Consider the following 16,191-nt stretch of genomic DNA (forward strand, 5'->3'; position numbering starts at 1 on the left):
CGGCATTGCATGAAGGTTGTTTCGGCAATACGAATTCATCGCGTAGAACTCACTTCCGCGCATACAAGAGGACGCAACGCGCGCGTGAAATGAATGCATGATGAAACCGCGCGTGTTTTATTCCCATAAATAAGTTGCGTGAAATGTCGGCCGCGAACGTATGATAATGAGCGGGAAAATAAAATTTCTACGCGTGGATTACGAACCGAGGATGTAAATACATACTGTGAAAAAAGTCGGATGAGAAGAATTGAGCTTCTAAGTTATGCAAATTTAGTTATATAAGCCGCAATTGAGTTGAATTGAATAAGAGTTTAGTCGAATCAATAATCCGACGAATAGGAGCTCAGACAGCACATGATATTATTTGTATGTACTATTTGCACATACGGAATATTGTCGAATATACTGAGCATGTGATTCATACATAAAACCGGCATACAGTTCGAAAAAATCGAAAGGGATCGCCAGTTCTAGAAAAGAAAAAAAAGAGAAAAAGGGTGAATAAGTAAGCCTGTACTGTTCATTGTAAAGTGGAAACGTGACTTACTGATGTTGACAAAAGCATATAAACAAACAACGATAGGGAAAGAAAACTACAAAAATTGGTGGAGACATTGTAAAGCCGAGGTCAATATGGGCTGAGTGGACATGATTGACCGACAACTTGCTACTTCCGAATCTGTGTACGAAAAACGATGAAACGGTACAAAAACTTTTTTCTTCACTGCGTTGGCTGTGATAAATGTTTATGCTCTGTATCAAGTGGAAACTAAGGGGGAAATTAACGGACAGCTCAAAAGATCAAAATTAATGTATTCAAAATATTCTATTTGCAAAAGAACTTTATTTATCCGTAGCGAGTATAACAAATCTCTCTTTGCGTTGTACCGTACTTCGAAGTTTACCACACGAAAAAGAATTTCTGAATTTTGTCGTAAAATATATAAACGTTGCGTCGTATGTTTAGCGCGAGAGGCGTTCATTGGCCGTGCATGTGACGCTCAAATTATTTATGAAACCATTCTGATTAAAGCGGATTTTTAACCCATGAGTTGGATGTCAAGCTGATCGCATGAATAAACGAATATTTCTTCGTTTCATTTTTGCCTGCAACATTGGCACTAATTTGTCTCCAACACTTATTCTTGAATTTAGCGAAATAGCGTCAATAACACTCGAGAATCTCGAGAACTAGTTGTTTTATTTTTTTTTAAATTACGTTCACGGATTAAACAAATTGAGTCTAGGAAATACTCCGAGCTCGAGATTATTTTGGATTAATTGCCTTAATAGACCAGAAAGTCGTGAATAAACGAGGAAAATGAAGTTAATCGCTAGGATCGGCTGTGCTTCTTGGAAATCGGAAATGCTTATCGTACGAATGCGTATCACAACGATTCCTTGAACACGATTCAGACTCGACGAATAATGTTTTCAATATGATGACATGTTCTGCGGTTTTTTGTTCGACACTTCGAGGCCACGCATACACTTGTTCTTGTTTGGCTGCGTAAGACTTTCGAACGTTTTCGCGGAAGAATTCCGCGTCAAGTACCTGTATGCTCGTGACATGTTTATCCACGTGCGAGGAATGCACTTGCGCATGAAATCCCACTTCCTTGTACTTCCTGTTGTTATTTTACCGCGTCATGGTGAGGTAGACGAAGGACGCATTGCTTTTTTTGACGAACGAGTTAATGCGAGTATACGCAATTTAGCAATGAACCACTGAATAATAGACGTTCTTTCCTCTGATACGCAGGTGTAAACAAGGTTGGCGCATTGGCTTTACGTAGTCTCGAGACTCATTTGATACGGTTAGTTATATATCACCATGTTAGGTTGCTGAAAAAAAATAATGTTTCGTTTTTATGGTTTGTGTTAAATAAAGTTGTCTATTTTTATTCGGCGAAATGTTACTCGAGTAGACATTTTGGCTCTATGTTAATTCTACAACACAGTAGAGGGGTTATGATGGCAAAATATATTCTACTCTAACAATGTAATTTACTTTGAGATAACGTCTTAAAATTTCGCTGCTTTTAGTCGAAATAGGTTGATTTGAATACTCGTATGAATTTAATGATTGAAATGTCGAGAGCATTTCTGAATTTAAGATAGCGTTAGAATTAAATGTATCTGTAGAACGAAAACTTCGAGAGAGAAGTTAACAAATGTAGTGTCGTCAAAGTAGATTTTTACCAGTTCATAGATCATTTACGGAGGCACAAAGTCACATCAAAATTTTTACTCTATCTCGATTAATGAAAATTAGTTTGCAATCCCGTAGTGTAGTCTTCGATTTTAACCTTTAGCTGACACACGAGGTTAAAAGTACCCCAGAGTGTTTTTGAACGCAAATTTTTCATAGTTGCGCGCCAAATTTGGTTCTGTGGCGTCACCTAGTATTAGTCGAGCCTTGACCCAATATTGATAAATAAAACAATTATACACATTTTTTCTCGCTGGGGTCCAAAATATTCCCTATAGTACGTACGTTATTATTTTGACGTGTGTCAGCTAAGGGTTAAATAAGTTTTTCGCAGCAATCTAATACATTTATGGGCTTTTGTAGCATCTGGGTAATTTTAGAAATATCGACGATCCAGCTTTGTGAAATTTACTCGCATAGTGTTACTGCGTCATCGCTCCGATTGCGTAGTTCAAATTTACTCGTCCTTTTCCGCGGGATATACGAGGGCAGTCCGATAAGTACTTAGCCTACAAAAGAAAAACGAAAATTTTGGAAAAGTGGCGATTTATTTCTCAACATAGTCTCCTTTTAGCTCGATACACTTGACCCAGCGATGCTCCAACTTCTTTAACCCATCTGAAAAATACGTTTTCTCGAAGTCTGCAAAGTAGGCCTCCGTGGCGGCGATGACCTCGGCGATGGCCAAATTGGTCGAATTGGACTACGAACTGCTGCCCCATCCACCGTATTCTCCAGATTTGGCCCCGTGCGACTTTTTTTTGTTTCCAAACTTGAAAAAGTCACTCGCCGGGCAGAAATTTGAGTCGAATGAGGTCATCGCCGCCACGGAGGCCTACTTTGCAGACTTCGAGAAAACGTATTTTTCAGATGGGTTAAAGAAGTTGGAGCATCGCTGGGTCAAGTGTATCGAGCTAAAAGGAGACTATGTTGAGAAATAAATCGCCATTTTTCCAAAATTTTCGTTTTTCTTTTGTAGGCTAAGTACTTATCGGACTGTCCTCGTATATATATATATATCTGTGCACATTGAATAAAACGCATAACATTACGGTGAACATATATATTTAATAATATTAATTATTCGTTTTATTCACGACGAATAGTGTGCATCACGCGTGCGACAATCGCTGTTTGCTCCGAATTATCATTAAAAATTCGGTAAATATTAAGCGAAAAGATGACTGCACGCGGCTAAATGGCGGGAGGATGAACGAATTATCACGCGGAGTGCACGAGTTAACGCACAGAAAAAAAGATATATAGTTCACATAACTGGCAACATATAGATGTATCACCATACTTATCTTTGTGCGATAGATATTATTTTGGTACGTCAACTATATCAATGTAGTTGCGCGTGATCTAGTTATGGCAAGCAGAACTTGGTTAGTCATACTGCAAAGCAACTATGTTAGAAAACAAAGGTGACTTATTACTCTAAGTAAACACAAGGATATCGGCATAGCCGTTGGATTCACTGTTTGCCATCCGAGAACGAATACCATGTGCTAAGACGGATCGAGAAAAACGTAGGAAGTATAATAACAGCTTTCGCGCAGCACCGGCGGATTTTATGTTTGTAAAAAATTTTATCCAAATGGTTGTCATTGTAACATTTGTAAAGAAAGTCTGGTTGAAGCGACCCGTCACTGCTGCAGCACAAGTCACTCAACGATTGTACTGTGGTTGCAGCAACTATATAATTAGTTGTTGCATATTTTACTATTAAATCTAATTGGCACCATTCGGTGTCGGCTAACGAGATCACGAGCCGAAATGTACGTTTGAAAGAGTGATGATGTACCTTCGCGACAAAAAAAAAAACCATTAAAGTGAAATGTCAGAACGATTCAATCAGTGAGCAGAATGTCCAAAATCGACGCATAAGACAACTCTTAAAGTGTAACGTTCTGTAGTCCTAAATAATTTATTACTTTTTTAAACGTGTCATATCATTTTGCAAGTAATAAATAGACAATTTTTGATATTTTCACAACAAAAATATTTTTTTCCCGAAGAAACACATATTTTCGACACTTCAAGATACTCTCTTTTCAGTAGTCCAAAAAAATGTCGTTTGAACATGCATTAAAGTCAAATTTTTTTTCTTTTTTTCATATCGCCTTACAGTTGTCGATTAAAATAATAAAAAGTAAAGAAATTACAATGTTCCAAGTAAAACTGTCTAAATTCGAATTTTTTTTCAGTTTTAACTTAAAACTTGATTTTCTACGCATGCATGATCAAATCATTAAAGTAGTAGAGTTATAGTTTATTTTAGAATTTTATCAACTTCCCTCCTTTCATAGTTTTTCACACATGAAATGTAGAAAATCGTAGGTTCGATATGTTACGGTGCGAGCGACTTTTCAGAAGTGTGTGTGGTCAAAAAAAGCAACTCTTGAAATATTGCAGATTATTAAGAGACATAGCGTTATCAGTTACACTCGCGTAAAAGTAAGGGAAAAAGGAAAAAAAGAAAAACTCTCGTACCGACTGAAAGATGCGACCTGCAAAAAGGGATCGGAAAGGAGAGAAGAAAGTTTCACTCTTCTCTTTCGACCTGCATCTCCTTCCCTCTCTCTCCTCTTGTCATGGCGCAATTCGAGCATGTCGTCTCGCGAGCGAGGGAGAGTGAGAGAGATGGAATGCGACGGCGAGTTCTCGGAGCCGCCGCGCACTTACTCGGACCAGTCAGTTCGGTTAGTCAGGCCGCAGTTGGAGCGCGGCCAGCCGGATTCGCCGGGTGGTTCAACGACGATCTCGAGCGGTCTCATCATTGTCCAGCACGTGTGCGCGTCGGCAAAATATCCACACACGTGCACATCAGTTGGAGATGCAGCTTTTGACTCGCATGGGGCTTGACTCGTCATTTCCGTCGAGATATTCCGCGAGAACATCGGCTGCAGGTTGGAGAGAAGATAGAAGCGTGGAAAAAGTGAGCGAGAGAGGGAGACAGAGCGACTGGGAGCGTTTAGTCGGTTCGCAGGAGTCAAACGAGTCGGTTGCTCCTCGTCGGCCGATCAGCTGTTCGCTCGCACCTGCAGTTCGACGACGGCGATCGAACCGCCGTCGGCGCGCTTTGCCGAATCTGAACGGCTGATGGTCGAACGTCCGGTTTCGAAGTGTCTTCCTGGTTGTTCTCGTGCTAGTATTCCGCCGGCGGATGTACCGACCTTAATCGGGTGGTCGTAAAGATACTTCGATCGTACGTGGATTACGGTGGTGTCCAAGGTCGTCGTTCTCCCTACCCGAACTATCGCGAGTTCAGTGAGCGTCTATTGATGTCCTGACAGAGGGGATCGACGAAGAGTCGTCTTCGTGTTGACGCGAACGAATTCGCTCGCGGGGTCTTCGCCGTTGGTACCGTAAAAAGTAGTCGAGCTCGCTCGTCCAGTTGATCCGGCTCATGGACCGATCGGAAGAGAGAGATCGTCCGATCCATCTCGGAAGTGAAGCTGAATCGAGGCTAAAAACTTGAATTTCCTCCGACGACGTGCGTTTCAGTCGGTTCTACGATTAACACAGTAAGTAGCGACCCTTCTCCTTGTGCTCGAATCGATGGGGATAAATCGCCGGCATTTCGTGCAGGGGATTCCGTCTCGTTTTCCTTCTTCGATCAATCGCTTCCTGCGAAACGCGTTGTGTAATTTTCTCTCTCTCTCTCTCTCTCTCTCTCTCACACGCACTCTTTTCCTTGTCTGGATAAGGAAGTAATAGGACATTTCTCGATTTTCTATCTATGTGGCGCGCGTGACAGATTTTTCAGATTTTGAGTACCGGCGAAACTGAACTGAGAAGATAGCACTCTCAACGTTGTATGAGCGGTGATCTTTTAACACGGTTAAAATATAATTGTGAAAATTTTACATTTTTTTCCGAGTCGATATAAAATTAGGCTCGTCATTTGGTTTTTATCGATTACATTTACGACGATTGAAAATTTACCGCCAGCGTTAATAACAAGCGTAACTTTTGAGATTCACCAGAAAAGTTCAGAAATTGAAACTTTTTCAATTTATTTTTAATGAAAATTTTAAAAACGGACAAGAATATTTTCTGGAACGGAAAGCATCCTGATAAGGAATATCGAGAGCATTCGGCCAATCTATCATGACGCGTTTTGACGTTTATCGCGGTAGTTTTACGGGAAATTAGCTGCTTGCACGTTAGCATTTCTTCTCTCTATTTCGGTAGGCTTAAGAGATATTTCATACTTGTCTTTTTCGTGCGTTTGCGCCGCCGATATGGTTCGCGATAATATTTCAATGGAATGGATAGCACTGAAACATACCGGTTTTATCAGCACGTTTCCGTCCATCTTTTAGAGGAGTCTATGGCGACTGGTAACTTATAGAGAATATAGTGCGCAAAAAGCATTTAAAAATGTTTGGAGATATCGATAAATTTCTGTTCGTCATTCAAAACTTCTTTATAGTTTACCTTCAATTTTGCATTACGTTTTATGGATCCACATGTTTCCTTCTACTCTTCGATGTTTCTTCAATTCAAATCAAGATGATTATCTCATATTCATCTGCCTAGAGAAATTCACTATAATAGTCTTGAGACTGAAAACGATGACTCTTTCGAAAAATTCACGAATGAGTAAAGGTTAATGTTGTCAATTACTGTTCTATAACTTGGATATTACTTGAGAAGCGGAGAGAGAAAAATCACTTCTTACAAAGATATATTCTCTCCGCTGACATATAAAAAGGTAAGCTGAACAAAGATGAACGCAGTCTTCCTCCACTTAATATCGGTTGTTACACTCGAAAACTTTACCGACAGAATATTGATTTTTTTTTTCTACAAAGTTTACTGTTCTTATTGGTTGCATAGAAATGCTTCTACATAGTACGTGCGAAAATGAATTGGAGAATTGCCCAATATATGACGAAAATGATTAAAAATTTCAAAACTGGAATCTCGATCTGTCAAATAGAATAAACGTTTACCTAAAACAAACGTGTTGCAACTTATAGAAATTGAATATGTGTTTGTTCCAATGAGGAAAATTTCGAAGAATATTTCTATATCTTTACAATGGTATATAAAAGTCTAAAAAGATACAAAAAGTTTGTAGAAAAATTGTATATATCTTGGTTAGATTTTCCGTTGGATATGGTAAAACAGAATATTCATTTTATTTCACATTTATATCGCATTAACATTTACGTAAGATAAGGAATACAAAGTGGCGCGTTTATGTAACATAACATTTCGCCTCTATATTGTTATCGATGTTTGTCAACGGATATAGCGTTCTTTAAGGGGATGCATAGAAGCATTTGTAATTCTATGCAACCGATAAGACGTAAAGAAAAAAAATCAATATTCTGTCGGTAAAATATAGTATCCCCTTAAGCATGCAATCAAATTGCATGGAAAAAAAATTAATGCGTTCTATAAATCACGTCAACTATATTAATTAATCAATTGCTAAATTAACTTAATACATAGTAAAATGCATATATACAAACATTATTTTAAACTGTTGAAGCAATTTTTTTTATCAGAAAAGTAATCAAAATTAAAAATTTTTCGAGATAAAAGGCAGATCATGACGTAACTTGAATGTAGCGTGTATAAAAAATATAGGCTGTAAATTATGGAACTATGTTTCATCTTACGTTTATATTTATATATATATATATACACACACGTTATATAAATATATATATAAATATAAACGTGAGATGAAACATAGTTCCATAATTTACAGCCTATATTTTTTATACACGCTACATTCAAGTTACGTCATGATATGCCTTCTATCTCAAAAAATTTTTAATTTTGATTACTTTTCTGATAAAAAAAATTGCTTCAACAGTTTAAAATAATGTTTGTATATATGCATTTTACTATGTATTAAGTTAATTTAGCAATTGATTAATTAATATAGTTGACGTGATTTATAGAACGCATTAATTTTTTTTCCATGCAATTTGATATATATATACATATATACATATATACATATATAACACGTGTGTATATATATGTATTTATTTATATATATATATACACACACACATATAAAACTAATTACTCCTATATCCAGGTAATTTGAGAAACACCAAGTACCGGGAACCGATACTACTTGTGAAAATAGTCTGATCTTGTTGGAATGTTACATGGTATGAATATGGAAAGAATAAGTGCAAAAGGTCTTTAGACGTTTGCGTGCGGATTATCATCGCGATGCTGTCGGTCTTTGCTAAACTTCCTTTAGAATGGCGATCGAGCGGATTCTCGTTTTCGACACAAAGCGGAATATATGTCACCGGCTGCGTTCAACCGTCTATCTCTCTCCTCGGTCGGATTCCCGGATGAATTTAATACAGCTGATATACGTTTGCACGTCCCGCGCGCGGCTCGAGGTATATTCTGCCTCACATCCGTTCACGCGATCGTTGGTAAATGGAGCGATCGTAAGAGCGCCGGTTGATTCGCCTCGGCGTGTCAAAATCGAATAGCACGATATGCGAGGTGAATCGCTAAGAAAGTAGATATCATCTCTCCATTATGTTTTGTACTTTCTGGAAATAAAGTATATTTGAAACTCGATGGGGAAGAGTGGGGAAGAGAGAGACATTAAAAAACAGGATTGCCAGACCCAGACAATCGGGAAAAGTGGAGGAAAAACTTGTTAGGAAAAATCTGGAAAGGTCAGGGAAAGATATAAAAAAAGAACCTGGAATTTTAAATTCGACTCGCAATTCCCTTAAATGCTCTCGATTGTATTCCTTTTCCCACATTACGACTTTCCTTGATGCCGATTGTTACCAAGTTCGAAAAGAAAGCTGCAACTTGTTTTGAGTTTTAACCATTTTAATGTTAACTAGAGAGGAAATTGCTTATTATCATCTGAAAGTATTATTTTAATGTGATGCGAAGTAATACCATTACGGATTTTGTGAGGGGAAACACGCACCTACACTTTTTGTTGATTATGTCACGTGTCGTTTTCGCCGTGTGGCGTTTATATGTTCATGTTATGTTCACTTTTAATTAAATAAGCGACTGATGATTTCTTACCGTTATACGCAATTAACTGTAACAAGATTCCTCATGGTCGAAGAGCCTGAAAGGTCGAAAGATTGTTAGAAATCTTAATAAGTGGCAAGAGTATATATCCTCGACCGACTTCAATCAATGCTATCCAATTCTTCTCGTTTTATCTTAGTAATATTCTTGATGATTTACAATTTCCGACGAAATCAGAGATAGAGAATTTTATTTGATGATTTTATATAGCTCATAAATAGCCTTGAAGAAATAGATTCAAATTGACTTCGCGTAACAAGTGTGAGCTAATGTTGACGACATACATTAGTCATAAGTGTTGGACAAATATTTATAAACGAAACCAAAACAAAAATACACGATATGGTCATACTGGCGGAAGTTGACATTTGCATGTAAGACCGACTTTACACATGTATACGTGTTATATAAATAAGTGAATAAGTATAAATTGTATAAATTTAATATTAGAAACAAGTTTCAACAAATAATAAATCTTTAGATCGCTCACACAGAGAGTGAACTTCGACTCAACATACGTGTGGTGATTAATTAATATTCCTTTATATACTTTTATGTACTTTTCATTTATTGAGTTTCTATACGTTTCGACGGATTTTTCCGACCAATAATTTCCTTCACCTCCCGTTTCTTTATATATTCCATTTGCGTTTATCAGTTTATAGCAATTTTTCACTTCTGGTGCGGAAAGAGTCGGTGGGCAAAAGAATGAACGGTAAATATTCCCTCGGCAGAAATTCCTTTCAGATTTATACGATAAATATTCCCCGGACTTAATCTGTGTTGTAAATATTGATCCTACCATGCGGGTGCAACTCGGGTTGCTGCTACGCAAGCGGCGGATTAAGAAACGATAAGATAACGCACTTTAACTCGATTAGTGCGCCAGTGATTAATCCTCGTCTATAGTTTAACCCGGGAATAGTCACCTTACTTTTTTTACGTAAACGACTACCACTTTAGACCCCAATTGAAAGCCGCTGTTATTAACAAAATATAGCCTATCATCAAATGCTCTATGATTGATTATTGTTTGGTTGACGTTATAGAGATATAGATTTGCTCGCTACTTTTTGAAAAAAAGTGAGAATCAGAAAAATTAGGAAACGGAATAAGCACATCAAGTGTCTTATTGTATTGCTAATGAATGAAGATATCAATTTAAAAACACTGTTTTGCTGCCTATTTGATAGGATATTTAAAAGTTCGTAATAAAGAATTCAAAAAGATTGGAATTATATAACATTCATTTTATAAAATTATAAGTAAATGCGATCATGCAGAGTTACTAGTGTTGATTCAGGATTGTAAAAATATGGGCATAGCTGTTCGGTTCACTGCTTGCCGTTCGAAGTGAAGCGAGAGCTTTATACACTATGGTGAGCCGGCCCGAGAAAAACGTAGGAAGTATAATAAGGTAGAAAAAAAGAAAATTCCGACGTGAATTTTATTTTCTGACCGCTGAGTTTTGAAATGAACACAGGTGATTATTCCCGGGCTGTTCATTATCATCTGCTTATTGTGCCCCACCTAGATTCCTTCACAGCGACATAAAGATACTCGTCGCGATCGCTGTGGTTTAATACACCATTTATTCATTCAGTTATCTACCGTTTACTTGCTCGTTCGTATTAAGTAACTTAGATAACTTAGATAGTCAAGCGTTTATCTCCGGAGAATGTGAAAGCTGATTTGAGAAAGCGGATCGACAAGCAGCAAAAAGATATTATTCGTTATCGATGACAAGAAATGTGGAAGAGAAAAAACAAACATAATTGGAAGAAAAGCAATGTGTTAATTACCGCACAGCGAACACTTGTCTCGAATAAGTATTCATTAAATTTCTATCGTGACTGTGACGGTTAATTATAATCATGAGTAAGAATCATCACGCGAGCTTGATATTGTTTCGTTGTGTGAGACCGTCGCTGGCGGTAGCCGTCGCCTGATCAAGACAGGAAGCTAAAAACGGTCTGCTCAAACGCCCCAATTAGCGTGCTTCTAATTAGCGTGCTGACATTAGGACCGACACGTGTCCCGACACGTTCAGACTCAGGTACCATCGTCGCGTATGCACGCGCGTACGTGTCTTTTTGCGCGATTGAGCTTGAGAAATAATGGAAAGACGCGCCGAATTCGACTAAGAAAGAGAGACATGAACACATCTCCGGATTAAATCAATAAAGATAGATTGGCGATCGCGCGGATACTGAGAAATAAAAGAGATTTTTCCTGAAAAATCCCTTATTTTAATCACGGACTTATCCGACAGCCCTTTTTACTATGTGATATTAGTTATCAACGGCAATTCATCGAGCAAAGATGGCTATTTGCATAAATCTATATATTCACGTGGTTATAAATTATTAATATTGTTTATAATGTATAATAATAGTAAATAATATTCACACAAATAAGTAAGCATAATAAATGTAATATAACTTTTATAACAACGTGAAAAGAGATGTAGATATGCAAATGCGCTCAGACTATTTTTACGTTCGATCAATTACAGATGCCACCGATGCCATATATCGTACGATAAAAAGTTGGACATTTATTCGCCTTATATATAATTCTGTGCAGCCTGTACGACGTAAACGTTGCACAAAGAAGTGAAAATTTTGCCGTTTTCGAGTATGGCATACCTTTTATTCATATAATCACGGAGTTCACTTCAAGTGTACCATTTGATGCACGATAACAGAATTACGCCGATATAATTTTTGTATTTTGCGATAACAGCTAAATAAAAAGCGAGAGGAATTCGATCGTTCGTGCATGCATGCGAAGCGCGTTTCATAGGGGAATAACATGACGCGTGATTCAACGATCGAATGCCATTTCGGGGCAATCGATTCGCCGGGATTAATTGAGATCGCTCTCGGTGAGTTGCCGGATAAAAAGCCGCGAGCATAATGCGCTTTGCGCCGAAGGAAATCGTACATATATTCGTACACACACACACACACACACACACATCTATATATGTGTATGCGCTATACCGTACCTGGTTTCCAAACCTTTATGTGGCGCGTTGTGACGTATACCACAGCACATCTAGAAAATTCCACAAAATTCGCTCGGCTGTGCAGCGATTCTCGCGAGATGCATTCATTCATGAGGAGATACGGCTGATGAATTATCGCTCAATTTGCAAATTCATATTGGACAAAAGTTTATGGAATTTACATAGTTAGCCACCTTTATGTGTACTTGTTATTAGAACATTGGATTCTGTTCGTGTAACAGCGCAGACACGTAAAAAAAACGCAACCGGACAATGTGTCACGAAAATTAATCGCCTCTGTTTTGTCAATTTCGCATCATGAAGCGAAAATACAAATTGTAGATCGCTATTAATTATTATAATTTGCAATTTTTAATTAACTCACTACGCACAGTTTGCGAATTCTCGCTCTCTAAATTCAAGTGGAAATACATATTACAATTAAAAATACTCTATTAGCTACGATTTCAGACAGTTTACATCAGAAGTTAAGCCAAGAAAACACTGTTTATTTTCCTTTGAGGTACCGTCAAATCATAAATTTGGAATGCACGTCATTTGGAAACGGACAAGATAAATTTTATTAACGCGTAAAAACCGGAAGCATAAGTGGATAATGTATTTGATTGGAAAGGGTAATCTCATCGAGGAATCGTTCGTCAAACGAAATTTAGGCAAGGTTAGGAGACGTTGAAAATCAGTTTTCCTAATCAACTTTAACCCGTATGTTTGACTCGTACCTTAATGACGTTTAATTAAAATAAATTATCAAGAGCAAGAATGTTGCGCATCAATTTATCGTATAGAGCGAGAGTTTATAAAGTTCAGACATTTCAAAATAAATATGAGATAAAATATTCTGAAATATCCGCAAAATTCTATAAATAAAGCTCGAAATGCGAATACGAAATTAAATGATTAAGTCGGTCGAATTAGTATCTAACTTACGTTACATACATACAGTGTGAGTTATTTAACTTTAGAAGCCTAAATAAATAAAGCAAAGTAGAAAGAAATATTCCGGACAAAAGTCCTAACGATAACTGAACATCTGTAGATTAATCATCTTTTTCGCCTTTTTCATACGGATCATCGAGCCTCGGTATTTCGTGGCAGCCATAAAGCAAAGCACACTCGAGCGCGAATATTTTTATAATTTCCTATCGTTTATTTTCTTTTGTTTAAAAAGAATTACAGCTTATAAATAAAATATGTATTATTAAGCGTACGAAGTTTGAATCGCTCGTATAGTTTTCACGAAAAAAATTCACAAAAATAGCTTATTTTCTAAGCCTCTACAAACGGTACTTAAATAATTCTTGAATAAATGACTATTTGTGTGTAGCATCATGGTAATAATCTGCTTTGTGTTATTTCTCAAGATTCTCTTTATCGATCATTTAAGTTCGATGGAATTTACAGGATCGGAAAAATTTCGAAACTTGGTTTGGTATACAAACTTCTCTCATATAAAACTATTATCTGCGGACGTATGCGTTGGCAATTTGGCTTCGCCAAAGACAGCCGTCGTGGCTGAAGGTGTGGGTCGTATCCTCGGACCTGCACTTTGGCAAATTGAAAAAGCCATAGCGACCGAATGCTCTTTTTTTCTCGGCGAAGACGGGTTGTAGATTCTCGAGAGGCGCACTACATCTCGACGGGAATGCTTTTTGCCGTGGTCGACCACATCGGCCACCACTCGACAGAGATGCTTCTTAAAATAGATTCCAGTGCTGACTAGAGATTAGTTCAGATACATTCGTGTATACACACACCATATACAGGGTGAGTTGGTTAAAATATTACAAATTTATATCTCGGAAACAAACATTTTAGAAAAAAATGTTTCATACAAAAGTGACTTCGAGGAGGGCATAAGATGGAGTCATTGGGTTGACCTTGGATAGTTGTTTGAAGATGAACATGAAGGTGTCATCTTCAGTTTCTTAAATGGAAATCCACATTTTCCATTACATATTATTGTATTACTTACTTTGAGAGCTTTTTAAAACATTATAATGAAATACTTATTCATTAAGTACTTTTCAAATTATAAGACTTGAAAGTTATTTGTTGCACTTTAAACCAGAGGTGATAGTCAGATAAGACTCTCCGGATTAGACATAGAGGGCACGCTTTTCCTGCCTTTTATTCGTATTGCTCCTTACACGAAAAGCCGTTCTGTCGGAAGAACACGTTTATCGTGAAGCGAGCACTGAGAATCACAATACTTGCACAAACAAGGTGAACCGGATACCACGCCTCTATATTTTCCTGTTCTGCTTTTTTTTACTTTTGTTTGTCACGTGCAATCGCAGGCTCGTGATGCCGAGAATTAGTACGCCACTGAGCGTCGCCGCATTCTAATCAACGCGATAGAATTCCCGACAATGTTTTCCTCCTATCGAACTGTATAACGGCCTGACAGACGGGCCACGATTGGTTGTACGGGAAAACGGCGTGGCGGAAATTGCATTACTTTCGATTATTGCCTGGGGAAACAAAACGCGAGTGCATGCTTCGATAAAATCGAGGCGCAAGGAAAAACAAAAATTACGGGAGTACGAGGGTGGTCCCTGAAGTACCCGACCCAACAAAGAAAACATAAAAATTTTGGAAAAAAATGTATTTATTTTTCAACATAATCTCCTTTCAGCTCTATACACTTTTCCCAACGATGTTCAATAAGTTCGATACCCTTTTTATAATAAGAACTGTCTTGCTCCTCAAAATAGCCATTAACTGCCGACATCACTTCTTCATCATTGGAAAATCTTTGACCACTGAGCTATTTTTTCAAGTTTGGGAACAGAAAATAATCCGAGGGGGCGTTTGTTGCTGTGAAACTTCGCTAAACACTCAATTGAAACATCTTCACGACACTGTTTTTGCTCGAGTGTGAGCAAACGCGGCACCCATCTTGCACACAGCTTTCTCATGTCCAAATTTTCAGATAATATGCGATGTACCGCACTTTTTGAAATGCCTACTATGTCTGCTAGTTCGCGCACTTTCAGTCGACGATCATCCAGTACCGCTTTGTGGATTTTCTTCACCATTTCTGGAGTCGTCATCTCATTTGGTCGACCATTGCGATGCTCGTCTTGGCAGCTCGTACGGCCTCGTTTAAACTCTGCTACCCAATATTTTACTGTTGTAAACGAAGGAGCAGACTCACCCAGAGTAGAATCCAGTTCAGCTTTTATATTGGTTGGGCTGAGGCCTTTCAAATAAAAGTATTGTATCACATAACGATGACCAATTTTCTCCATTTTCACAAATTCACTGAAAACGTTCACTATTGATGGCTGCCAAACAAATACTAAACAACGTGGCGTCTTCAAACTTGAAACATATGCTTTATAGATTGTGTACTTTCTAATACAGTGATATTTTTCAAACAACTACCGCCATCTCTAGGTCAGGTCGGGTACTTCAGGGACCACCCTCGTATAATGCACGATTTATAATTGACGACGGAATAAAATTTGCCAAGTGACCGGTCGACGGATAACGAAATTTGATTTCGGTTCGTTCCTACGATCATCCCCCGTCATTGAAGATCGAATAATTTTCTAAATCTGAGACATCAGATACAGGGTGTCTGCATGCGGATTTGATCAGACAAGTTCTTTCCTATTTTCCCAATAGTCACGAAGGAAGTAAATGAAGTATATCAGCTGAAGCATAAGAATGCCCAAGAAAATAGGTTACACTCTACGGTAGATACGGTATCGCGAATCTGTTGATAATGGCATTCCGGCAACGACGGCAGCTCGTGAAGCTTAACCGTGGTAGAGTCTCTAGAAGTAAGAGTTTGGACGATCTGGTCAGATGTTTTATTCGCTCCGGACTGCTCAAAATCGACGCTGCACAAATCGATGCTGTCATACTTCAATAATATCACTAA

The 16,191-nt window shown here is 37.9% G+C and overlaps 1 protein-coding gene across 3 annotated transcripts in view; it reads left to right on the forward strand.

Annotated features, from left to right (window-relative positions):
• The first annotated feature begins 4,935 nt into the window (after positions 1-4,935).
• LOC106745515 (potassium/sodium hyperpolarization-activated cyclic nucleotide-gated channel 2) overlaps positions 4,936-16,191 on the forward strand; it is a 53,723-nt gene continuing 42,467 nt past the window's right edge. For all 3 annotated transcript variants that reach the window (XM_014621187.1, XM_014621188.1, XM_014621189.1), the window contains exon 1: positions 4,936-5,745. The gene's annotated coding sequence lies outside the window, so the exon portion shown is untranslated. The remainder of the gene's footprint in view (positions 5,746-16,191) is intronic.

Source organism: Dinoponera quadriceps, unplaced genomic scaffold (genome assembly GCF_001313825.1).
Source record: "Dinoponera quadriceps isolate SergipeBrazil2010 unplaced genomic scaffold, ASM131382v1 scaffold1578, whole genome shotgun sequence".
In the NCBI taxonomy this organism is placed as follows: domain Eukaryota; kingdom Metazoa; phylum Arthropoda; class Insecta; order Hymenoptera; family Formicidae; genus Dinoponera; species Dinoponera quadriceps.